Raw genomic sequence first — 25,543 nt, forward strand, 5'->3', positions numbered from 1 at the left:
GCAAGTCTTAGGGCACAGGTGAGGGTACGGAAACGTTGGAGGGTCAGGCTACGTGCTGACGCGCGGGTCAGTGCCAGCGTACTGTCCAGGAGAAGGCAACGGCGTAAGGTAAGGTGTAGGGCTGGTGGTTGCTTTCCGTTCCAGGCTAGGGTTAGGGTTAGGGAACGGCAAGGCTTAGGGCACAGGTGAGGGTACGGAAACGTGGAAGGGTCGGGCTACGTGCTGACGTACGTGTCAGTGCCAGCGTACGGGCCAGGAGTAGGCAACGGCGTAGGATAAAGTGTAGGGCTGGTGGTGGATTTGCGTTCTGTGCTAGAGTTAGGGTTAGGGAACGGCAAGGCTTAGGGCACAGGTCAGGGTACGGAAACTCGGGAGGGTAAGGCTACCTGCTGATGCACGGGTCAGTGCCAGAGTACGGGCCAGGAGTAGGCAACGGCGTAGGGTAAGGTGTAGGGCTGGTGGTGGGTTTCCGTTCCGGGCTAGGGTTAGGGTTAGGAAACGGCAAGGCTTAGGGCACAGGTGAGGGTACTGTAACGTAGGAGGGTCGGGCTACGTGGTGACGCACGGGTCAGTGCCAGCGTACGGGCCAGGAGTAGGCAACGGCGAAAGGTAAGGTGTAGGGCTGGTGGTTGGTTTCCGTTCCAGGCTAGGGTAGGGTTAGGGAACGGCAAGGCTTAGGGCAAGGTGAAGGTACGGAAATGTGGGAGGGTCAGGCTACGTGCTGACGCACGGTTCAGTGCCAGCGTACGGGCCAGGAATAGGGTACGGCGTAAGGTAAGGTGTAGGGCTGGTGGTGGGTTTCCGTTCCACGCTAGGGTTAGGGTTAGGGAACGGCAAGGCTTAGGGCTCAGGTGAGGGTACAGAAACGTGGGAGGGTCAGCCTACGTGCTGACGCACGGGTCAGTGCCAGCGTACGGGTCAGTCGTACGGTACGGCGTAAGGTAAGGTGTAGGGCTTGTGGTTGATTTCCGTTCCAGGCTAGGGTTAGGGTTAGGGAACGGCAAGGCTTAGGGCACAGGTGAGGGTACGGAAACGTGGGAGGGTCAGGCTACGTGCTGACGCACGGGTCAGTGCCAGCGTATGGGCCAGGTGTAGGCAACGGCGTAGTATAAAGTGTAGGGATGGTGGTGGATTTGCGTTCTGGGCTAGGGTTAGGGTTAGGGATCGGCAAGGCTTAGGGCACAGGTCAGGGTACGGAAACTCGGGAGGGTAAGGGTACGTGCTGATGCACGGTTCAGTTCTAGAGTACGGGCCAGGAGTAGGCAACGGCGTAGGGTAAGGTGTAGGGCTGGTGGTGGGTTTCCGTTCCGGGTTAGGGTTAGGGTTAGGGAACGGCAAGGCTTAGGGCACAGGTGAGGGTACGGAAAAGTGGGAGGGTCAGGCTACGTGCTGACGCAGGGGTCAGTGCCAGCGTACGGGTCAGGAGTAGGGTACGGCGTAAGGTAAGGTGTAGGGTTGGTGGTGTGTTTCTATTCCGGGCTAGGGTTAGGGTTAGGGAACTGCAAGGCGTAGGGAACAGGTGAGGGTACAGAAACGTGGGAGGTTCAGGCTACGTGCTGACGCACGGGTCAGTGCCAGCGTACGGGCCAGGAGTAGGCAACGGCGTAGGATAAAGTGTAGGGTTGGTAGTGGGTTTATATTCTGGGCTAGGGTTAGGGTTAGGGAACGGCAAGGCATAGGGCACAGGTGAGGGTACGGAAACGTGGGAGGGTCAGGCTACGTGATGACGCATGGTTCATTGCCAGCGTACGGGCCAGGAATAGGGTACGGCGTAAGGTAAGGTGTAGGGCTGGTGGTGGGTTTCCGTTCCGGGCTAGGGTTAGGGTTAGGGAACAGCAAGGCTTAGGGCACAGGTGAGGGTACAGAAACGTGGGAGGGTCAGGCTACGTGCTGACGCACGGGTCAGTGCCATCGTACGGGTCAGGAGTAGGGTACGGCGTAAGGTAAGGTGTAGGGCTTGTGGTTGATTTCCGTTCCAGGCTAGGGTTAGGGTTAGGGAACGGCAAGCCTTAGGGCACAGGTGAGGGTACAGAAACGTGGGAGGGTCGGGCTACGTGCTGACGCACGGGTCAGTGCCAGCGTACGGGCCAGGAGTAGGCAACGGCGTAGTATAAAGTGTAGGGATGGTGGTGGATTTCCGTTCTGTGCTAGGGTTAGGGTTAGGGAACGGCAAGGCTTAGGGCACAGGTCAGGGTACGGAAAATCGGGAGGGTAAGGTTACCTGCTGATGCACGGGTCAGTGCCAGCGTACGGGTCAGGAGTAGGGTACGGCGTAAGGTAAGGTGTAGGGCTTGTGGTTGATTTCCGTTCAAGGCTAGGGTTAGGTTTAGGGAACGGCAAGGCTTAGGGCACAGGTGAGGGTACGGAAACGTGGGAGGGTCAGGCTACGTGCTGACGCACGTGTCAGTGCCAGCGTACGGGCCAGTAGTAGGCAACGGCGTAAGATAAGGTGCAGGGCTGGTGGTTGGTTTCCGTTCCAGGCTAGGGTAGGGTTAGGGAACGGCAAGGCTTAGGGCAAGGTGAAGGTACGGAAACGTGGGAGGGTCAGGCTACGTGCTGACGCACGGGTCAGTGCCAGCGTACGGGACAGTAGTAGGCAACGGCGTAAGATAAGGTGCAGGGCTGGTGGTTGGTTTCCGTTCCAGTCTAGGGTTAGGGTTAGGGAACGGCAAGGCATAGGGCACAGGTGAGGGTACGGAAACGTGGGAGGGTCGGGCTACGTGCTGACGCACGGGTCAGTGCCAGCGTACGGGTCAGGAGTAGGGTACGGCGAAGGTAAGGTGTAGGGCTGGTGGTGGGTTTCTATTCCGGGCTAGGGTTAGGGTTAGGGAAAGGCAAGGCTTAGGGCACAGGTGAGGGTACGGAAACGTGGGAGGGTCAGGCTACGTGCTGATGCACGGGTCAGTGCCAGCGTATGGGGCAGGAGTAGGCAACGGCGTAGGATAAAGTGTAGGGCTGGTGGTGGATTTGCGTTCTGGGCTTGGGTTAGTGTTAGGGAACGTCAAGGCTTAGGGCAGAGGTCAGGGTACGGATACGCGTGAGGGTAAGGCTACGTGCTGATGCACGTGTCAGTGACAGAGTACCGGCCAGGAGTAGGCAACGGCGTAGGGTAAGGTGTAGGGCTGGTGGTGGGTTTCCGTTCCGAGCTAGGGTTAGGGTTAGGGAACGGCAAGTCTTAGGGCACAGGTGAGGGTACGGAAACGTTGGAGGGTCAGGCTACGTGCTGACGCGCGGGTCAGTGCCAGCGTACTGTCCAGGAGAAGGCAACGGCGTAAGGTAAGGTGTAGGGCTGGTGGTTGCTTTCCGTTCCAGGCTAGGGTTAGGGTTAGGGAACGGCAAGGCTTAGGGCACAGGTGAGGGTACGGAAACGTGGAAGGGTCGGGCTACGTGCTGACGTACGTGTCAGTGCCAGCGTACGGGCCAGGAGTAGGCAACGGCGTAGGATAAAGTGTAGGGCTGGTGGTGGATTTGCGTTCTGTGCTAGGGTTAGGGTTAGGGAACGGCAAGGCTTAGGGCACAGGTCAGGGTACGGAAACTCGGGAGGGTAAGGCTACCTGCTGATGCACGGGTCAGTGCCAGAGTACGGGCCAGGAGTAGGCAACGGCGTAGGGTAAGGTGTAGGGCTGGTGGTGGGTTTCCGTTCCGGGCTAGGGTTAGGGTTAGGAAACGGCAAGGCTTAGGGCACAGGTGAGGGTACTGAAACGTAGGAGGGTCGGGCTACGTGGTGACGCACGGGTCAGTGCCAGCGTACGGGCCAGGAGTAGGCAACGGCGAAAGGTAAGGTGTAGGGCTGGTGGTTGGTTTCCGTTCCACGCTAGGGTTAGGTTTAGGGAACGGCAAGGCTTAGGGCAAGGTGAAGGTACGGAAACGTGGGAGGGTCAGGCTACGTGCTGACGCACGGTTCAGTGCCAGCGTACGGGCCAGGAATAGGGTACAGCGTAAGGTAAGGTGTAGGGCTGGTGGTGGGTTTCCGTTCCACGCTAGGGTTAGGGTTAGGGAACGGCAAGGCTTAGGGCTCAGGTGAGGGTACAGAAACGTGGGAGGGTCAGCCTACGTGCTGACGCACGGGTCAGTGCCAGCGTACGGGTCAGTCGTACGGTACGGCGTAAGGTAAGGTGTAGGGCTTGTGGTTGATTTCCGTTCCAGGCTAGGGTTAGGGTTAGGGAACGGCAAGGCTTAGGGCACAGGTGAGGGTACGGAAACGTGGGAGGGTCAGGCTACGTGCTGACGCACGGGTCAGTGCCAGCGTATGGGCCAGGTGTAGGCAACGGCGTAGTATAAAGTGTAGGGCTGGTGGTGGATTTGCGTTCTGGGCTAGGGTTAGGGTTAGGGAATGGCAAGGCTTAGGGCACAGGTCAGGGTTCGGAAACTCGGGAGGGTAAGGGTACGTGCTGACGCACGGGTCAGTGCCAGCGTACGGGTCAGGAGCAGGGTACGGCGTAAGGTAAGGTATAGGGTTGGTGGTGGGTTTCTATTCCGTGCTACGGTTAGGGTTAGGGAACGGCAATGCTTAGGGCACAGGTCAGGGTACGGAAATTCGGGAGGGTAAGGCTACCTGCTGATGAACGGGTCAGTGCCAGAGTACGGGCCAGGAGTAGGCAACGGCGTAGGGTAATGTGTAGGGCTGGTCGTGGGTTTCCGTTCCGGGCTAGGGTTAGGGTTAGGGAACGGCAAGGCTTAGGGCACAGGTGAGGGTACTGAAACGTGGGAGGGTCAGGCTACGTGCTGACGCACGTGTCAGTGCCAGCGTACGGGCCAGGAGTAGGGCTCGGCGTAAGGTAAGGTGTAGGGCTGGTGGTGAGTTTCTATTCCGGGCTAGGGTTAGGGTTAGGGAACGGCAAGGCTTAGGGCACAGGTGAGGCTACGGAAACGTGGGAGGGTCACGCTACGTGCTGACCCACGGGTCAGTGCCAGCGTACGGGTCAGGAGTAGGGTACGGCGTAAGGTAAGGTGTAGGGCTGGTGGTGTGTTTCTATTCCGGGCTAGGGTTAGGGTTAGGGAACGGCAAGGCTTAGGGCACAGGTGAGGGTACGGAAACGTGGGAGGGTCAGGCTACGTGCTGACGCACAGTTCAGTGCCAGCGTACGGGCCAGTAATAGGGTACGGCGTAAGGTAAGGTGTAGGGCTGGTGGTGGGTTTCCGTTCCGGGCTAGGGTGAGGGTTAGGGAACGGCAAGGCTTAGGGCACAGGTGAGGGTACGGAAACGTGGGAGGGTCAGGATACGTGCTGACGCACGGGTCAGTGCCAGCGTACGGGCCAGTAGTAGGCAACGGCGTAAGATAGGGTGCAGGGCTGGTGGTTGGTTTCCGTTCCAGGCTAGGGTTAGGGTTAGGGAACGGCAAGGCATAGCGCACAGGTGAGGGTACGGAAACGTGGGAGGGTCGGGCTACGTGCTGACGCACGGGTCAGTGCCAGCGTACGGGTCAGGAGTAGGGTACGGCGAAGGTAAGGTGTAGGGCTGGTGGTGGGTTTCTATTCCGGGCTAGGGTTAGGGTTAGGGAAAGGCAAGGCTTAGGGCACAGGTGAGGGTACGGAAACGTGGGAGGTTCAGGCTACGTGCTGATGCACGGGTCAGTGCCAGCGTATGGGGCAGGAGTAGGCAACGGCGTAGGATAAAGTGTAGGGCTGGTGGTGGATTTGCGTTCTGGGCTAGGGTTAGTGTTAGGGAACGTCAAGGCTTAGGGCAGAGGTCAGGGTACGCAAACGCGTGAGGGTAAGGCTACGTGCTGATGCACGTGTCAGTGACAGAACACCGGCCAGGAGTAGGCAACGGCGTAGGGTAAGGTGTAGGGCTGGTGGTTGGTTTCCGTTCGAGCTAGGGTTAGGGTTAGGGAACGGCAAGTCTTAGGGCACAGGTGAGGGTACGGAAACGTTGGAGGGTCAGGCTACGTGCTGACGCGCGGGTCATTGCCAGCGTACTGTCCAGGAGAAGGCAATGGCGTAAGGTAAGGTGTAGGGCTGGTGGTTGCTTTCCGTTCCAGGCTAGGGTTAGGGTTAGGGAACGGCAAGGCTTAGGGCACAGGTGAGGGTACGGAAACGTGGAAGGGTCGGGCTACGTGCTGACGTACGTGTCAGTGCCAGCGTACGGGCCAGGAGTAGGCAACGGCGTAGGATAAAGTGTAGGGCTGGTGGTGGATTTGCGTTCTGTGCTAGGGTTAGGGTTAGGGAACGGCAAGGCTTAGGGCACAGGTCAGGGTACGGAAACTCGGGAGGGTAAGGCTACCTGCTGATGCACGGGTCAGTGCCAGAGTACGGGCCAGGAGTAGGCAACGGCGTAGGGTAAGGTGTAGGGCTGGTGGTGGGTTTCCGTTCCGGGCTAGGGTTAGGGTTAGGAAACGGCAAGGCTTAGGGCACAGGTGAGGGTACTGAAACGTAGGAGGGTCGGGCTACGTGGTGACGCACGGGTCAGTGCCAGCGTACGGGCCAGGAGTAGGCAACGGCGTAAGGTAAGGTGTAGGGCTGGTGGTTGGTTTCCGTTCCAGGCTAGGGTTAGGGTTAGGGAACGGCAAGGCTTAGGGCAAGGTGAAGGTACGGAAACGTGGGAGGGTCAGGCTACGTGCTGACGCACGGTTCAGTGCCAGCGTACGGGCCAGGAATAGGGTACGGCGTAAGGTAAGGTGTAGGGCTGGTGGTGGGTTTCCGTTCCACGCTAGGGTTAGGGTTAGGGAACGGCAAGGCTTAGGGCTCAGGTGAGGGTACAGAATCGTGGGAGGGTCAGCCTATGTGCTGATGCACGGGTCAGTGCCAGCGTACGGGTCAGTCGTACGGTACGGCGTAAGGTAAGGTGTAGGGCTTGTGGTTCATTTCCGTTCCAGGCTAGGGTTAGGGTTAGGGAACGGCAAGGCTTAGGGCACAGGTGAGGGTACGGAAACGTGGGAGGGTCAGGCTACGTGCTGACGCACGGGTCAGTGCCAGCGTATGGGCCAGGTGTAGGCAACGGCGTAGTATAAAGTGTAGGGATGGTGGTGGATTTGCGTTCTGGGCTAGGGTTAGGGTTAGGGAACGGCAAGGCTTAGGGCACAGGTCAGGGTACGGAAACTCGGGAGGGTAAGGGTACGTGCTGATGCACGGGTCAGTTCTAGAGTACGGGCCAGGAGTAGGCAACGGCGTAGGGTAAGGTGTAGGGCTGGTGGTGGGTTTCCGTTCCGGGTTAGGGTTAGGGTTAGGGAACGGCAAGGCTTAGGGCACAGGTGAGGGTACGGAAAAGTGGGAGGGTCAGGCTACGTGCTGACGCACGGGTCAGTGCCAGCGTACGGGTCAGGAGTAGGGTACGGCGTAAGGTAAGGTGTAGGGTTGGTGGTGTGTTTCTATTCCGGGCTAGGGTTAGGGTTAGGGAACTGCAAGGCGTAGGGAACAGGTGAGGGTACAGAAACGTGGGAGGTTCAGGCTACGTGCTGACGCACGGGTCAGTGCCAGCGTACGGGTCAGGAGTAGGGTACGGCTTAAGGTAAGGTGTAGGGTTGGTGGTGTGTTTCCATTCCAGGCTAGGGTTAGGGTTAGGGAACGGCAAGGCTTAGGGCACAGGTGAGGCTACGGAAACGTGGGAGGGTCACGCTACGTGCTGACGCACGGGTCAGTGCCAGTGTACGGGTCAGGAGTAGGGTACGGCGTAAGGTAAGGTGTAGGGCTGGTGGTGGGTTTCTATTCCGGGCTAGGGTTAGGGTTAGGGAACGGCAAGGCATAGGGCACAGGTGAGGGTACGGAAACGTGGGAGGGTCAGGCTACGTGCTGACGCATGGTTCAGTGCCAGCGTACGGGCCAGGAATAGGGTACGGCGTAAGGTAAGGTGTAGGGCTGGTGGTGGGTTTCCGTTCCGGGCTAGGGTTAGGGTTAGGGAACGGCAAGGCTTAGGGCACAGCTGAGGGTACGGAAACGTGGGAGGGTCGGGCTACGTGCTGACGTACGTGTCAGTGCCAGCGTACGGGCCAGGAGTAGGCAACGGCGTAGGATAAAGTGTAGGGCTGCTGGTGGATTTGCGTTCCGGGCTAGGGTTAAGGTTAGGGAACGGAAAGGCTTAGGGCACAGGTGAGGGTACGGAAACGTGGGAGGGTCAGGCTACGTGCTGACGCACGGGTCAGTGTCAGCGTACGGGTCAGGAGCAGGGTACGGCGTAAGGTAAGGTATAGGGTTGGTGGTGGGTTTCTATTCCGGGCTACGGTTAGGGTTAGGGAACGGCAAGGCTTAGGGCACAGGTCAGGGTACGGAAATTCGGGAGGGTAAGGCTACCTGCTGATGAACGGGTCAGTGCCAGAGTACGGCCCAGGAGTAGGCAACGGCATAGGGTAATGTGTAGGGCTGGTCGTGGGTTCCCGTTCCGGGCTAGGGTTAGGGTTAGGGAACGGCAAGTCTTAGGGCACAGGTGAGGGTACTGAAACGTGGGAGGGTCAGGCTAGGTGCTGACGCACGTGTCAGTGCCAGCGTACGGGCCAGGAGTAGGGCTCGGCGTAAGGTAAGGTGTAGGGCTGGTGGTGTGTTTCTATTCCGGGCTAGGGTTAGGGTTAGGGAACGGCAAGGCTTAGGGCACAGGTGAGGGTACGGAAAAGTGGGAGGGTCAGGCTACGTGCTGACGCACAGTTCAGTGCCAGTGTACGGGCCAGTAATAGGGTACGGCATAAGGTAAGGTGTAGGGCTGGTGGTGGGTTTCCGTTCCGGGCTAGGGTTAGGGTTAGGGAACGGCAAGGCTTAGGGCACAGGTGAGGGTACGGAAACTCGGGAGGGTAAGGCTACCTGCTGATGCACGGGTCAGTGCCAGAGTACGGGCCAGGAGTAGGCAACGGCGTAGGGTAAGGTGTAGGGCTGGTGGTGGGTTTCCGTTCCGGGCTAGGGTTAGGGTTAGGAAACGGCAAGGCTTAGGGCACAGGTGAGGGTACTGAAACGTAGGAGGGTCGGGCTACGTGGTGACGCACGGGTCAGTGCCAGCGTACGGGCCAGGAGGAGGCAACGGCGAAAGGTAAGGTGTAGGGCTGGTGGTTGGTTTCCGTTCCAGGCTAGGGTTAGGGTTAGGGAACGGCAAGGCTTAGGGCACAGGTGAGGGTACGGAAACGTGGGAGGGTCAGGCTACGTGCTGACGCACGGGTCAGTGCCAGCGTATGGGCCAGGAGTAGGCAACGGCGAAAGGTAAGGTGTAGGGCTGGTGGTTGGTTTCCGTTCCAGGCTAGGGTTAGGGTTAGGGAACGGCAAGGCTTAGGGCACAGGTCAGGGTACGGAAACTCGGGAGGGTAAGGGTACGTGCTGATGCACGGGTCAGTGCTAGAGTACGGGCCTGGAGTAGGGAACGGCGTAGGGTAAGGTGTAGGGCTGGTGGTGGGTTTCCGTTCCGGGTTAGGGTTAGGGTTAGGGAACGGCAAGTCTTAGGGCACAAGTGAGGTTACGGAAACGTGGGAGGGTCAGGCTACGTGCTGACGCACGGGTCAGTGCCAGCGTACGGGTCAGGAGCAGGGTACGGCGTAAGGTAAGGTATAGGGTTGGTGGTGGGTTTCTATTCTGGGCTACGGTTAGGGTTAGGGAACGGCAAGGCTTAGGGCACAGGTCAGGGTACGGAAATTCGGGAGGGTAAGGCTACCTGCTGATGAACGGGTCAGTGCCAGAGTACGGGCCAGGAGTAGGCAACGGCGTAGGGTAAGGTGTAGGGCTGGTGGTGGGTTTCCGTTCCGAGCTAGGGTTAGGGTTAGGGAACGGCAAGGCTTAGGGCACAGGTGAGGGTACGGAAACGTTGGAGGGTCAGTCTACGTGCTGACGCGCGGGTCAGTGCCAGCGTACTGTCCAGGAGAAGGCAACGGCGTAAGGTAAGGTGTAGGCCTGGTGGTTGCTTTCCGTTCCAGGCTAGGGTTAGGGTTAGGGTACGGCAAGGCTTAGGGCTCAGGTGAGGGTACGGAAACGTGGAAGGGTCGGGCTACGTGCTGACGCACGTGTCAGTGCCAGCGTACGGGCCAGGAGTAGGGCTCGGCGTAAGGTAAGGTGTAGTGCTGGTGGTGGGTTTCTATTCCGGGCTAGGGTTAGGGTTAGGGAACGGCAAGGCTTAGGGCACAGGTGAGGGTACGGAAACGTGGGAGGGTCAGGCTACGTGCTGACGCACAGTTCAGTGCCAGCGTACGGGCCAGTAATAGGGTACGGCGTAAGGTAAGGTGTAGGGCTGGTGGTGGGTTTCCGTTCCGGGCTAGGGTTAGGGTTAGGGAACGGCAAGGCTTAGGGCACAGGTGAGGGTACGGAAACGTGGGAGGGTCAGGATACGTGCTGACGCACGGGTCAGTGCCAGCGTACGTGTCAGGAGTAGGGTACGGCGTAAGGTAAGGTGTCGGGCTGGTGGTCGGTTACTATTCCGGGCTAGGGTTAGGGTTAGGGAACGGCAAGGCTTAGGGCACAGGTGAGGGTACGGAAACGTGGGAGGGTCAGGCTACGTGCTGACGCACGTGTCAGTGCCAGCGTACGGGCCAGTAGTAGGCAACGGCGTAAGATAAGGTGCAGGGCTGGTGGTTGGTTTCCGTTCCAGGCTAGTGTTAGGTTTAGGGAATGGCAAGGCATAGGGCACAGGTGAGGGTACGGAAACGTGGGAGGGTCGGGCTACGTGCTGACGCACGGGTCAGTGCCAGCGTACGGGTCAGGAGTAGGGTACGGCGTAGGTAAGGTGTAGGGCTGGTGGTGGGTTTCTATTCCGGGCTAGGGTTAGGGTTAGGGAAAGGCAAGGCTTAGGGCACAGGTGAGGGTACGGAAACGTGGGAGGGTCAGGCTACGTGCTGATGCACGGGTCAGTGCCAGCGTATGGGGCAGGAGTAGGCAACGGCGTAGGATAAAGTGTAGGGCTGGTGGTGGATTTGCGTTCTGGGCTAGGGTTAGTGTTAGGGAACGTCAAGGCTTAGGGCAGAGGTCAGGGTACGGAAACGCGTGAGGGTAAGGCTACGTGCTGATGCACGTGTCAGTGACAGAGTACCGGCCAGGAGTAGGCAACGGCGTAGGGTAAGGTGTAGGGCTGGTGGTGGGTTTCCGTTCCGAGCTAGGGTTAGGGTTAGGGAACGGCAAGTCTTAGGGCACAGGTGAGGGTACGGATACGTTGGAGGGTCAGGCTACATGCTGACGCGCGGGTCAGTGCCAGCGTACTGTCCAGGAGAAGGCAACGGCGTAAGGTAAGGTGTAGGGCTGGTGGTTGCTTTCCGTTCCAGGCTAGGGTTAGGGTTAGGGAACGGCAAGGCTTAGGGCACAGGTGAGGGTACGGAAACGTGGAAGGGTCGGGCTACGTGCTGACGTACGTGTCAGTGCCAGCGTACGGGCCAGGAGTAGGCAACGGCGTAGGATAAAGTGTAGGGCTGGTGGTGGATTTGCGTTCTGTGCTAGAGTTAGGGTTAGGGAACGGCAAGGCTTAGGGCACAGGTCAGGGTACGGAAACTCGGGAGGGTAAGGCTACCTGCTGATGCACGGGTCAGTGCCAGAGTACGGGCCAGGAGTAGGCAACGGCGTAGGGTAAGGTGTAGGGCTGGTGGTGGGTTTCCGTTCCGGGCTAGGGTTAGGGTTAGGAAACGGCAAGGCTTAGGGCACAGGTGAGGGTACTGAAACGTAGGAGGGTCGGGCTACGTGGTGACGCACGGGTCAGTGCCAGCGTACGGGCCAGGAGTAGGCAACGGCGAAAGGTAAGGTGTAGGGCTGGTGGTTGGTTTCCGTTCCAGGCTAGGGTTAGGGTTAGGGAACGGCAAGGCTTAGGGCAAGTTGAAGGTACGGAAACGTGGGAGGGTCAGGCTACGTGCTGACGCACGGTTCAGTGCCAGCGTACGGGCCAGGAATAGGGTACGGCGTAAGGTAAGGTGTAGGGCTGGTGGTGGGTTTCCGTTCCACGCTAGGGTTAGGGTTAGGGAACGGCAAGGCTTAGGGCTCAGGTGAGGGTACAGAAACGTGGGAGGGTCAGCCTACATGCTGACGCACGGGTCAGTGCCAGCGTACGGGTCAGTCGTACGGTACGGCGTAAGGTAAGGTGTAGGGCTTGTGGTTGATTTCCGTTCCAGGCTAGGGTTAGGGTTAGGGAACGGCAAGGCTTAGGGCACAGGTGAGGGTACGGAAACGTGGGAGGGTCAGGCTACGTGCTGACGCATGGTTCATTGCCAGCGTACGGGCCAGGAATAGGGTACGGCGTAAGGTAAGGTGTAGGGCTGGTGGTGGGTTTCGGTTCCGGGCTAGGGTTAGGGTTAGGGAACAGCAAGGCTTAGGGCACAGGTGAGGGTACAGAGACGTGGGAGGGTCAGGCTACGTGCTGACGCACGGGTCAGTGCCAGCGTACGGGTCAGGAGTAGGGTACGGCGTAAGGTAAGGTGTAGGGCTTGTGGTTGATTTCCGTTCCAGGCTAGGGTTAGGGTTAGGGAACGGCAAGCCTTAGGGCACAGGTGAGGGTACAGAAACGTGGGAGGGTCGGGCTACGTGCTGACGCACGGGTTAGTGACAGCGTAAGGGCCAGGAGTGCGCAACGGCGTAGTATAAAGTGGAGGCCTGGTGGTGGATTTGCGTTCTGGGTTAGTGTTAGGGTTAGGGAACGGCAAGGCTTAGGGCACAGGTCAGGGTACGGAAACTCGGGAGGGTAAGGCTACGTGCTGATGCACGTGTCAGTGCTAGAGTACTGGCCAGGAGTAGGCAACGGCGTAGGGTAAGGTTTAGGGCTGGTGGTGGGTTTCCGTTCCGGGCTAGGCTTGGGTTTAGGGAACGGCAAGGCTTAGGGCACAGGTGAGGGTACGGAAACGTGGGAGGGTCAGGCTACGTGCTGACGCATTGCTTAGTGCCAGCGTATGGGCCAGGAGTAGGCAACGGCGTAAGGTAAGGTTTAGGGTTGGTGTTTGGTTTCCGTTCAAGGCTAGGGTTAGGGTTAGGGAACGGCAAGGCTTAGGGCACAGGTGAGGGTACGGAAACGTGGGAGGGTCAGGCTACGTGCTGACGCACGGGTCAGTGCCAGCGTACGGGCCAGGAATAGGCAACGGCGTAGGATAAAGTGTAGGGCTGGTGGTGGATTTCCGTTCTGTGCTAGGGTTAGGGTTAGGGAACGGCAAGGCTTAGGGCACAGGTCAGGGTACGGAAAATCGGGAGGGTAAGGTTACCTGCTGATGCACGGGTCAGTGCCAGCGTACGGGTCAGGAGTAGGGTACGGCGTAAGGTAAGGTGTAGGGCTTGTGGTTGATTTCCGTTCAAGGCTAGGGTTAGGTTTAGGGAACGGCAAGGCTTAGGGCACAGGTGAGGGTACGGAAACGTGGGAGGGTCAGGCTACGTGCTGACGCACGGGTCAGTGCGAGCGTACGGGCCAGGAGTAGGCAACGGCGTAGTATAAAGTGTAGGGATGGTGGTGGATTTGCGTTCTGGGCTAGGGTTAGGGTTAGGGAACGGCAAGGCTTAGGGCACAGGTCAGGGTACGGAAACTCGGGAGGGTAAGGGTACGTGCTGATGCACGGGTCAGTGCTAGAGTACGGGCCAGGAGTAGGGAACGGGGTAGGGTAAGGTGTAGGGCTGGTGGTGGGTTTCCGTTCCGGGTTAGGGTTAGGGTTAGGGAACGGCAAGGCTTAGGGCACAAGTGAGGTTACGGAAACGTGGGAGGGTCAGGCTACGTGCTGACGCACGGGTCAGTGCCAGCGTACGGGTCAGGAGTAGGGTACGGCTTAAGGTAAGGTGTAGGGTTGGTGGTGTGTTTCCATTCCAGGCTAGGGTTAGGGTTAGGGAACGGCAAGGCTTAGGGCACAGGTGAGGCTACGGAAACGTGGGAGGGTCACGCTACGTGCTGACGCACGGGTCAGTGCCAGTGTACGGGTCAGGAGTAGGGTACGGCGTAAGGTAAGGTGTAGGGCTGGTGGTGGGTTTCTATTCCGGGCTAGGGTTAGGGTTAGGGAACGGCAAGGCATAGGGCACAGGTGAGGGTACGGAAACGTGGGAGGGTCAGGCTACGTGCTGACGCATGGTTCAGTGCCAGCGTACGGGCCAGGAATAGGGTACGGCGTAAGGTAAGGTGTAGGGCTGGTAGTGGGTTTCCGTTCCGGGCTAGGGTTAGGGTTAGGGAACGGCAAGGCTTAGGGCACAGCTGAGGGTACGGAAACGTGAGAGGGTCGGGCTACGTGCTGACGTACGTGTCAGTGCCAGCGTACGGGCCAGGAGTAGGCAACGGCGTAGGATAAAGTGTAGGGCTGCTGGTGGATTTGCGTTCCGGGCTAGGGTTAAGGTTAGGGAACGGAAAGGCTTAGGGCACAGGTGAGGGTACGGAAACGTGGGAGGGTCAGGCTACGTGCTGACGCACGGGTCAGTGCCAGCGTACGGGTCAGGAGCAGGGTACGGCGTAAGGTAAGGTATAGGGTTGGTGGTGGGTTTCTATTCCGGGCTACGGTTAGGGTTAGGGAACGGCAAGGCTTAGGGCACAGGTCAGGGTACGGAAATTCGGGAGGGTAAGGCTACCTGCTGATGAACGGGTCAGTGCCAGAGTACGGCCCAGGAGTAGGCAACGGCGTAGGGTAATGTGTAGGGCTGGTCGTGGGTTTCTGTTCCGGGCTAGGGTTAGGGTTAGGGAACGGCAAGGCTTAGGGCACAGGTGAGGGTACTGAAACGTGGGAGGGTCAGGCTACGTGCTGACGCACGTGTCAGTGCCAGCGTACGGGCCAGGAGTAGGGCTCGGCGTAAGGTAAGGTGTAGGGCTGGTGGTGGGTTTCTATTCCGGGCTAGGGTTAGGGTTAGGGAACGGCAAGGCTTAGGGCACAGGTGAGGGTACGGAAACGTGGGAGGGTCAGGCTACGTGCTGACGCACAGTTCAGTGCCAGTGTACGGGCCAGTAATAGGGTACGGCATAAGGTAAGGTGTAGGGCTGGTGGTGGGTTTCCGTTCCGGGCTAGGGTTAGGGTTAGGGAACGGCAAGGCTTAGGGCACAGGTGAGGGTACGGAAACGTGGGTGGGTCAGGATACGTGCTGACGCACGGATCAGTGCCAGCGTACGTGTCAGGAGTAGGGTACGGCGTAAGGTAAGGTGTCGGGCTGGTGGTCGGTTTCTATTCCGGGCTAGGGTTAGGGTTAGGGAACGGCAAGGCTTAGGGCACAGATGAGGGTACGGAAACGTGGGAGTGTCAGGCTACGTGCTGACGCACGGGTCAGTGCCAGCGTACGGTTCAGGAGTAGGGTACGGCATAAGGTAAGGTGTAGGGCTTGTGGTTGATTTCCTTTCAAGGCTAGGGTTAGGGTGAGGGAACGGCAAGGCTTAGGGCACAGGTGAGGGTACGGAAACGTGGGAGGGTCTGGCTACGTGCTGACGCACGGGTTAGTGCCAGCGTAAGGGCCAGGAGTACGCAACGGCGTATTATAAAGTGGAGGGCTGGTGGTGGATTTGCGTTCTGGGTTAGTGTTAGGGTGAGGGAACGGCAAGGCTTAGGGCACAGGTGAGGGTACGGAAACGTGGGAGGGTCAGGCTACGTGCTGACACATGGTTCAGTGCCAGCGTACGGGCCAGGAATAGGGTACGGCGTAAGATATGATGTAGGGCTGGTGGTGGGTTTCCGTTCCGGGCTAGGGTTAGGGTTAGGGAACGGCAAGGCTTAGGGCACAGCTGAGGGTACGGAAACGTGGGAGGGTCGGGCTACGTGCTGACGTACGTGTCAGTGCCAGCGTACGGGCCAGGAGTAGGCAACGGCGTAGGATCAAGTGTAGGGCTGCTGGTCGATTTGCGTTCCGGGCTAGGGTTAAGGTTAGGGAACGGAAAGGCTTAGGGCACAGGTGAGGGTACGGAAACGTGGGAGGGTCAGGCTACGTGCTGACGCACGGGTCAGTGCCAGCGTACGGGTCAGGAGCAGGGTACGGCGTAAGGTAAGGTATAGGGTTGGTGGTGGGTTTCTATTCTAGGCTACGGTTAGGGTTAGGGAACGGCAAGGCTTAGGGCACAGGTCAGGGTACGGAAATTCGGGAGGGTAAGGCTACCTGCTGATGAACGGGTCAGTGCCAGAGTACGGGCCAGGAGTAGGCAATGGCGTAGGGTAAGGTGTAGGGCTGGTGGTGGGTTTCCGTTCCGAGCTAGGGTTAGGGTTAGGGAACGGCAAGGCTTAGGGCACAGGTGAGGGTACGGAAACGTTGGAGGGTCAGGCTACGTGCTGACGCGCGGGTCAGTGCCAGCGTACTGTCCAGGAGAAGGCAACGGCGTAAGGTAAGGTGTAGGGCTGGTGGTTGCTTTCCGTTCCAGGCTAGGGTTAGGGTTAGGGAACGGCAAGGCTTAGGGCACAGGTGAGGGTACGGAAACGTGGAAGGGTCGGGCTACGTGCTGACGCACGTGTCAGTGCCAGCGTACGGGCCAGGAGTAGGGCTCGGCGTAAGGTAAGGTGTAGGGCTGGTGGTGGGTTTCTATTCCGGGCTAGGGTTAGGGTTAGGGAACGGCAAGGCTTAGGGCACAGGTGAGGGTACGGAAACGTGGGAGGGTCAGGCTACGTGCTGACGCACAGTTCAGTGCCAGCGTACGGGCCAGTAATAGGGTACGGCGTAAGGTAAGGTGTAGGGCTGGTGGTGGGTTTCCGTTCCGGGCTAGGGTTAGGGTTAGGGAACGGCAAGGCTTAGGGCACAGGTGAGGGTACGGAAACGTGGGAGGGTCAGGATACGTGCTGACGCACGGGTCAGTGCCAGCGTACGTGTCAGGAGTAGGGTACGGCGTAAGGTAAGGTGTCGGGCTGGTGGTCGGTTTCTATTCCGGGCTAGGGTTAGGGTTAGGGAACGGCAAGGCTTAGGGCACAGGTGAGGGTACGGAAACGTGGGAGGGTCAGTCTACGTTCTGACGCACGGTTCAGTGCCAGCGTACGGGCCAGGAATAGGGTACGGCGTAAGGTAAGGTGTAGGGCTTGTGCTTGATTTCCGTTCCAGGCTAGGGTTAGGGTTAGGGAACGGCAAGGCTTAGGGCACAGGTGAGGGTACGGAAACGTGGGAGGGTCAGGCTACGTGCTGACGCACGGGTCAGTGCCAGCGTACGGGACAGTAGTAGGCAACGGCGTAAGATAAGGTGCAGGGCTGGTGGTTGGTTTCCGTTCCAGGCTAGGGTTAGGGTTAGGGAACGGCAAGGCATAGGGCACAGGTGAGGGTACGGAAACGTGGGAGGGTCGGGCTACGTGCTGACGCACGGGTCAGTGCCAGCGTACGGGTCAGGAGTAGGGTACGGCGAAGGTAAGGTGTAGGGCTGGTGGTGGGTTTCTATTCCGGGCTAGGGTTAGGGTTAGGGAAAGGCAAGGCTTAGGGCACAGGTGAGGGTACGGAAACGTGGGAGGGTCAGGCTACGTGCTGATGCACGGGTCAGTGCCAGCGTATGGGGCAGGAGTAGGCAACGGCGTAGGATAAAGTGTAGGGCTGGTGGTGGATTTGCGTTCTGGGCTAGGGTTAGTGTTAGGGAACGTCAAGTCTTAGGGCAGAGGTCAGGGTACGGAAACGCGTGAGGGTAAGGCTACGTGCTGATGCACGTGTCAGTGACAGAGTACCGGCCAGGAGTAGGCAACGGCGTAGGGTAAGGTGTAGGGCTGGTGGTGGGTTTCCGTTCCGAGCTAGGGTTAGGGTTAGGGAACGGCAAGTCTTAGGGCACAGGTGAGGGTACGGAAACGTTGGAGGGTCAGGCTACGTGCTGACGCGCGGGTCAGTGCCAGCGTACTGTCCAGGAGAAGGCAACGGCGTAAGGTAAGGTGTAGGGCTGGTGGTTGCTTTCCGTTCCAGGCTAGGGTTAGGGTTAGGGAATGGCAAGGCTTAGGGCACAGGTGAGGGTACGGAAACGTGGAAGGGTCGGGCTACGTGCTGACGTACGTGTCAGTGCCAGCGTACGGGCCAGGAGTAGGCAACGGCGTAGGATAAAGTGTAGGGCTGGTGGTGGATTTGCGTTCTGTGCTAGAGTTAGGGTTAGGGAACGGCAAGGCTTAGGGCACAGGTCAGGGTACGGAAACTCGGGAGGGTAAGGCTACCTGCTGATGCACGGGTCAGTGCCAGAGTACGGGCCAGGAGTAGGCAACGGCGTAGGGTAAGGTGTAGGGCTGGTGGTGGGTTTCCGTTCCGGGCTAGGGTTAGGGTTAGGAAACGGCAAGTCTTAGGGCACAGGTGAGGGTACTGAAACGTAGGAGGGTCGGGCTACGTGGTGACGCACGGGTCAGTGCCAGCGTACGGGCCAGGAGTAGGCAACGGCGAAAGGTAAGGTGTAGGGCTGGTGGTTGGTTTCCGTTCCAGGCTAGGGTTAGGGTTAGGGAACGGCAAGGCTTAGGGCAAGGTGAAGGTACGGAAACGTGGGAGGGTCAGGCTACGTGCTGACGCACGGTTCAGTGCCAGCGTACGGGCCAGGAATAGGGTACGGCGTAAGGTAAGGTGTAGGGCTGGTGGTGGGTTTCCGTTCCACGCTAGGGTTAGGGTTAGGGAACGGCAAGGCTTAGGGCTCAGGTGAGGGTACAGAAACGTGGGAGGGTCAGCCTACGTGCTGACGCACGGGTCAGTGCCAGCGTACGGGTCAGTCGTACGGTACGGCGTAAGGTAAGGTGTAGGGCTTGTGGTTGATTTCCGTTCCAGGCTAGGGTTAGGGTTAGGGAACGGCAAGGCTTAGGGCACAGGTGAGGGTACGGAAACGTGGGAGGGTCAGGCTACGTGCTGACGCATGGTTCATTGCCAGCGTACGGGCCAGGAATAGGGTACGGCGTAAGGTAAGGTGTAGGGCTGGTGGTGGGTTTCCGTTCCGGGCTAGGGTTAGGGTTAGGGAACAGCAAGGCTTAGGGCACAGGTGAGGGTACAGAAACGTGGGAGGGTCAGGCTACGTGCTGACGCACGGGTCAGTGCCAGCGTACGGGTCAGGAGTAGGGTACGGCGTAAGGTAAGGTGTAGGGCTTGTGGTTGATTTCCGTTCCAGGCTAGGGTTAGGGTTAGGGAACGGCAAGCCTTAGGGCACAGGTGAGGGTACAGAAACGTGGGAGGGTCGGGCTACGTGCTGACGCACGGGTCAGTGCCAGCGTACGGGCCAGGAGTAGGCAACGGCGTAGTATAAAGTGTAGGGATGGTGGTGGATTTGCGTTCTGGGCTAGGGTTAGGGTTAGGGAACGGCAAGGCTTAGGGCACAGGTCAGGGTACGGAGACTCGGGAGGGTAAGGGTACGTGCTGATGCCTGGGTCAGTGCTAGAGTACGGGCCAGGAGTAGGCAACGGCGTAGGGTAAGGTGTAGGGCTGGTGGTGGATTTCCGTTCCGGGCTAGGGTTAGGGTTAGGGAACGGCAAGGCTTAGGGCACAGGTGAGGGTACGGAAACGTGGGAGGGTCAGGCTACGTGCTGACGCACGGGTCAGTGCCAGCGTACGGGTCAGGTGTAGGGTACGGCGTAAGGTAAGGTGTAGGGCTGGTGGTGTGTTTCTATTCCGGGCTAGGGTTAGGGTTACGGAACGGCAAGGCGTAGGGCACAGGTGAGGGTACGGAAACGTGGGAGGGTCACGCTACGTGCTGACGCACGGATCAGTGCCAGCGTACGGGTGAGGAGTAGGGTACGGCGTAAGGTAAGGTGTAGGGCTGGTGGTGGGTTTCTATTCCGGGCTAGGGTTAGGGTTAGAGAACGGCAAGGCTTAGGGCACAGGTGAGGGTATGGAAACGTGGGAGGGTCAGGCTACGTGCTGACGCACGGTTCAGTGCCAGCGTACGGGCCAGGAATAGGGTACGGCGTAAGGTAAAGTGTAGGGCTGGTGGTGGGTTTCCGTTCCAGGCTAGGGTTAGGGTTAGGGAACGGCAAGGCTTAGGGCACAGGTGAGGGTACGGAAACGTGGGAGTGTCATGCTACGTGCTGACTCACGGGTCAGTGCCAGCGTACGGTTCAGGAGTAGGGTACGGCGTAAGGTAAGGTGTAGGGCTTGTGGTTGATTTCCGTTCAAGGCTAGGGTTAGGGTGAGGGAACAGCAAGGCTTAGGGCACAGGTGAGGGTACGGAAACGTGGGAGGGTCGGGCTATGTGCTGACGCACGGGTTAGTGCCAGCGTAAGGGCCAGGAGTACGCAATGGCGTAGTATAAAGTGGAGGGCTGGTGGTGGATTTGCGTTCTGGGTTAGTGTTAGGGTTAGGGAACGGCAAGGCTTAGGGCACAGGTCAGGGTACGGAAACTCGGGAGGGTAAGGCTACGTGCTGATGCACGGGTCAGTGCTAGAGTACTGGCCAGGAGTAGGCAACGGCGTAGGGTAAGGTTTAGGGCTGGTGGTGGGTTTCCGTTCCGGGCTAGGGTTGGGTTTAGGGAACGGCAAGGCTTAGGGCACAGGTGAGGGTACGGAAACGTGGGAGGGTCAGGCTACGTGCTGACGCATTGCTTAGTGCCAGCGTATGGGCCAGGAGTAGGCAACGGCGTAAGGTAAGGTGTAGGGTTGGTGTTTGGTTTCCGTTCAAGGCTAGGGTTAGGGTTAGGGAACGGCAAGGCTTAGGGCACAGGTGAGGGTACGGAAACGTGGGAGGGTAGGGCTACGTGCTGACGCACGGGTCAGTGCCAGCGTACGGGCCAGGAGTAGGCAACGGCGTAGGATAAAGTGTAGGGCTGGTGGTGGATTTCCGTTCTGTGCTAGGGTTAGGCTTAGGGAACGGCAAGGCTTAGGGCACAGGTCAGGGTACGGAAAATCGGGAGGGTAAGGTTACCTGCTGATGCCCGGGTCAGTGCCAGCGTACGGGTCAGGAGTAGGGTACGGCGTAAGGTAAGGTGTAGGGCTTGTGGTTGATTTCCGTTCAAGGCTAGGGTTAGGTTTAGGGAACGGCAAGGCTTAGGGCACAGGTGAGGGTACGGAAACGTGGGAGGGTCAGGCTACGTGCTGACGCACGGGTCAGTGCGAGCGTACGGGCCAGGAGTAGGCAACGGCGTAGTATAAAGTGTAGGGCTGGTGGTGGATTTGCGTTCTGGGCTAGGGTTAGGGTTAGGGAACGGCAAGGCTTAGGGCACAGGTCTGGGTACGGAAACTCGGGAGGGTAAGGGTACGTGCTGATGCACGGGTCAGTGCTAGAGTACGGGCCAGGAGTAGGGAACGGCGTAGGGTAAGGTGTAGGGCTGGTGGTGGGTTTCCGTTCCGGGTTAGGGTTAGGGTTAGGGAACGGCAAGGCTTAGGGCACAAGTGAGGTTACGGAAACGTGGGAGGGTCAGGCTACGTGCTGACGCACGGGTCAGTGCCAGCGTACGGGTCAGGAGTAGGGTACGGCTTAAGGTAAGGTGTAGGGTTGGTGGTGTGTTTCCATTCCGGGCTAGGGTTAGGGTTAGGGAACGGCAAGGCTTAGGGCACAGGTGAGGCTACGGAAACGTGGGAGGGTCACGCTACGTGCTGACGCACGGGTCAGTGCCAGCGTACGGTTCAGGAGTAGGGTACGGCGTAAGGTAAGGTGTAGGGCTGGTGGTGGGTTTCTATTCCGGGCTAGGGTTAGGGTTAGGGAACGGCAAGGCATAGGGCACAGGTGAGGGTACGTAAACGTGGGAGGGTCAGGCTACGTGCTGACGCATGGTTCAGTGCCAGCGTACGGGCCAGGAATAGGGTACGGCGTAAGGTAAGGTGTAGGGCTGGTGGTGGGTTTCCGTTCCGGGCTAGGGTTAGGGTTAGGGAACGGCAAGGGTTAGGGCACAGCTGAGGGTACGGAAACGTGGGAGGGTCGGGCTACGTGCTGACGTACGTGTCAGTGCCAGCGTACGGGCCAGGAGTAGGCAACGGGGTAGGATAAAGTGTAGGGCTGCTGGTGGATTTGCGTTCCGGGCTAGGGTTAAGGTTAGGGAACGGAAAGGCTTAGGGCACAGGTGAGGGTACGGAAACGTGGGAGGGTCAGGCTATGTGCTGACGCACGGGTCAGTGCCAGCGTACGGGTCAGGAGCAGGGTACGGCGTAAGGTAAGGTATAGGGTTGGTGGTGGGTTTCTATTCCGGGCTACGGTTAGGGTTAGGGAACGGCAAGGCTTAGGGCACAGGTCAGGGTACGGAAATTCGGAAGGGTAAGGCTACCTGCTGATGAACGGGTCAGTGCCAGAGTACGGGCCAGGAGTAGGCAACGGCGTAGGGTAATGTGTAGGGCTGGTCGTGGGTTTCCGTTACGGGCTAGGGTTAGGGTTAGGGAACGGCAAGGCTTAGGGCACAGGTGAGGGTACTGAAACGTGGGAGGGTCAGGCTACGTGCTGACGCACGTGTCAGTGCCAGCGTACGGGCCAGGAGTAGGGCTCGGCGTAAGGTAATGTGTAGGGCTGGTGGTGGGTTTCTATTCCGGGCTAGGGTTAGGGTTAGGGAACGGCAAGGCTTAGGGCACAGGTGAGGGTACGGAAACGTGGGAGGGTCAGGCTACGTGCTGACGCACAGTTCAGTGCCAGCGTACGGGCCAGTAATAGGGTACGGCATAAGGTAAGGTGTAGGGCTGGTGGTGGGTTTCCGTTCCGGGCTAGGGTTAGGGTTAGGGAACGGCAAGCCTTAGGGCACAGGTGAGGGTACGGATACGTGGGAGGGTCAGGATACGTGCTGACGCACGGGTCAGTGCCAGCGTACGGGACAGGAGTAGGGTACGGCGTAAGGTAAGGTGTCGGGCTGGTGGTCGGTTTCTATTCCGGGCTAGGGTTAGGGTTAGGGCACGGCAAGGCTTAGGGCACAGGTGAGGGTACGGAAACGTGGGAGGGTCAGTCTACGTTCTGACGCACGGTTCAGTGCCAGCATACGGGCCAGGAATAGGGTACGGCATAAGGTAAGGTGTAGGGCTTGTGGTTGATTTCCGTTCCAGGCTAGGGTTAGGGTTAGGCAACGGCAAGGCTTAGGGCACAGGTGAGGGTACGGAAACGTGGGAGGGTCAGGATACATGCTGACGCACGGGTCAGTGCCAGCGTAAGTGTCAGGAGTAGGGTACGGCGTAAGGTAAGGTGTCGGGCTGGTGGTCGGTTTCTATTTCGGGCTAGGGTTAGGGTTAGGGAACGGCAAGGCTTAGGGCACAGGTCAGGGTACGGAAAATCGGGAGGGTAAGGTTACCTGCTGATGCACGGGTCAGTGCCAGCGTACGGGTCAGGAGTAGGGTACGGCGTAAGGTAAGGTGTAGGGCTTGTGGTTGATTTCCGTTCAAGGCTAGGGTTAGGTTTAGGGAACGGCAAGGCTTAGGGCACAGGTGAGGGTACGGAAACGTGGGAGGGTCAGGCTACGTGCTGACGCACGGGTCAGTGCGAGCGTACGGGCCAGGAGTAGGCAACGGCGTAGTATAAAGTGTAGGGATGGTGGTGGATTTGCGTTCTGGGCTAGGGTTAGGGTTAGGGAACGGCAAGGCTTAGGGCACAGGTCAGGGTACGGAAACTCGGGAGGGTAAGGGTACGTGCTGATGCACGGGTCAGTGCTAGAGTACGGGCCAGGAGTAGGCAACGGCGTAGGGTAAGGTGTAGGGCTGGTGGTGGATTTCCGTTCCGGGCTAGGGTTAGGGTTAGGGAACGGCAAGGCTTAGGGCACAGGTGAGGGTACGGAAACGTGGGAGGGTCAGGCTACGTGCTGACGCACGGGTCAGTGCCAGCGTACGGGTCAGGAGTAGGGTACGGCGTAAGGTAAGGTGTAGGGCTGGTGGTGTGTTTCTATTCCGGGCTAGGGTTAGGGTTACGGAACGGCAAGGCGTAGGGCACAGGTGAGGGTACGGAAACGTGGGAGGGTCACGCTACGTGCTGACGCACGGATCAGTGCCAGCGTACGGGTCAGGAGTAGGGTACGGCGTAAGGTAAGGTGTAGGGCTGGTGGTGGGTTTCTATTCCGGGCTAGGGTTAGGGTTAGAGAACGGCAAGGCTTAGGGCACAGGTGAGGGTATGGAAACGTGGGAGGGTCAGGCTACGTGCTGACGCACGGTTCAGTGCCAGCGTACGGGCCAGGAATAGGGTACGGCGTAAGGTAAGGTGTAGGGCTGGTGGTGGGTTTCCGTTCCGGGCTAGGGTTAGGGTTAGGGAACGGCAAGGGTTAGGGCACAGCTGAGGGTACGGAAACGTGGGAGGGTCGGGCTACGTGCTGACGTACGTGTCAGTGCCAGCGTACGGGCCAGGAGTAGGCAACGGGGTAGGATAAAGTGTAGGGCTGCTGGTGGATTTGCGTTCCGGGCTAGGGTTAAGGTTAGGGAACGGAAAGGCTTAGGGCACAGGTGAGGGTACGGAAACGTGGGAGGGTCAGGCTATGTGCTGACGCACGGGTCAGTGCCAGCGTACGGGTCAGGAGCAGGGTACGGCGTAAGGTAAGGTATAGGGTTGGTGGTGGGTTTCTATTCCGGGCTACGGTTAGGGTTAGGGAACGGCAAGGCTTAGGGCACAGGTCAGGGTACGGAAATTCGGAAGGGTAAGGCTACCTGCTGATGAACGGGTCAGTGCCAGAGTACGGGCCAGGAGTAGGCAACGGCGTAGGGTAATGTGTAGGGCTGGTCGTGGGTTTCCGTTACGGGCTAGGGTTAGGGTTAGGGAACGGCAAGGCTTAGGGCACAGGTGAGGGTACTGAAACGTGGGAGGGTCAGGCTACGTGCTGACGCACGTGTCAGTGCCAGCGTACGGGCCAGGAGTAGGGCTCGGCGTAAGGTAATGTGTAGGGCTGGTGGTGGGTTTCTATTCCGGGCTAGGGTTAGGGTTAGGGAACGGCAAGGCTTAGGGCACAGGTGAGGGTACGGAAACGTGGGAGGGTCAGGCTACGTGCTGACGCACAGTTCAGTGCCAGCGTACGGGCCAGTAATAGGGTACGGCATAAGGTAAGGTGTAGGGCTGGTGGTGGGTTTCCGTTCCGGGCTAGGGTTAGGGTTAGGGAACGGCAAGCCTTAGGGCACAGGTGAGGGTACGGATACGTGGGAGGGTCAGGATACGTGCTGACGCACGGGTCAGTGCCAGCGTACGAGACAGGAGTAGGGTACGGCGTAAGGTAAGGTGTCGGGCTGGTGGTCGGTTTCTATTCCGGGCTAGGGTTAGGGTTAGGGCACGGCAAGGCTTAGGGCACAGGTGAGGGTACGGAAACGTGGGAGGGTCAGTCTACGTTCTGACGCACGGTTCAGTGCCAGCATACGGGCCAGGAATAGGGTACGGCATAAGGTAAGGTGTAGGGCTTGTGGTTGATTTCCGTTCCAGGCTAGGGTTAGGGTTAGGCAACGGCAAGGCTTAGGGCACAGGTGAGGGTACGGAAACGTGGGAGGGTCAGGCTACGTGCTGACGCACGGGTCAGTGCCAGCGTACGGGCCAGTAGTAGGCAACGGCGTAAGATAGGGTGCAGGGCTGGTGGTTGGTTTCCGTTCCAGGCTAGGGTTAGGGTTAGGGAACGGCAAGGCATAGCGCACAGGTGAGGGTACGGAAACGTGGGAGGGTCGGGCTACGTGCTGACGCACGGGTCAGTGCCAGCGTACGGGTCAGGAGTAGGGTACGGCGAAGGTAAGGTGTAGGGCTGGTGGTGGGTTTCTATTCCGGGCTAGGGTTAGGGTTAGGGAAAGGCAAGGCTTAGGGCACAGGTGAGGGTACGGAAACGTGGGAGGGTCAGGCTACGTGCTGATGCACGGGTCAGTGCCAGCGTATGGGGCAGGAGTAGGCAACGGCGTAGGATAAAGTGTAGGGCTGGTGGTGGATTTGCGTTCTGGGCTAGGGTTAGTGTTAGGGAACGTCAAGG

Source organism: Mesoplodon bidens (assembly GCF_964165515.1).
Source record: "Mesoplodon bidens genome assembly, chromosome: 19".
Classification (NCBI taxonomy): domain Eukaryota; kingdom Metazoa; phylum Chordata; class Mammalia; order Artiodactyla; family Ziphiidae; genus Mesoplodon; species Mesoplodon bidens.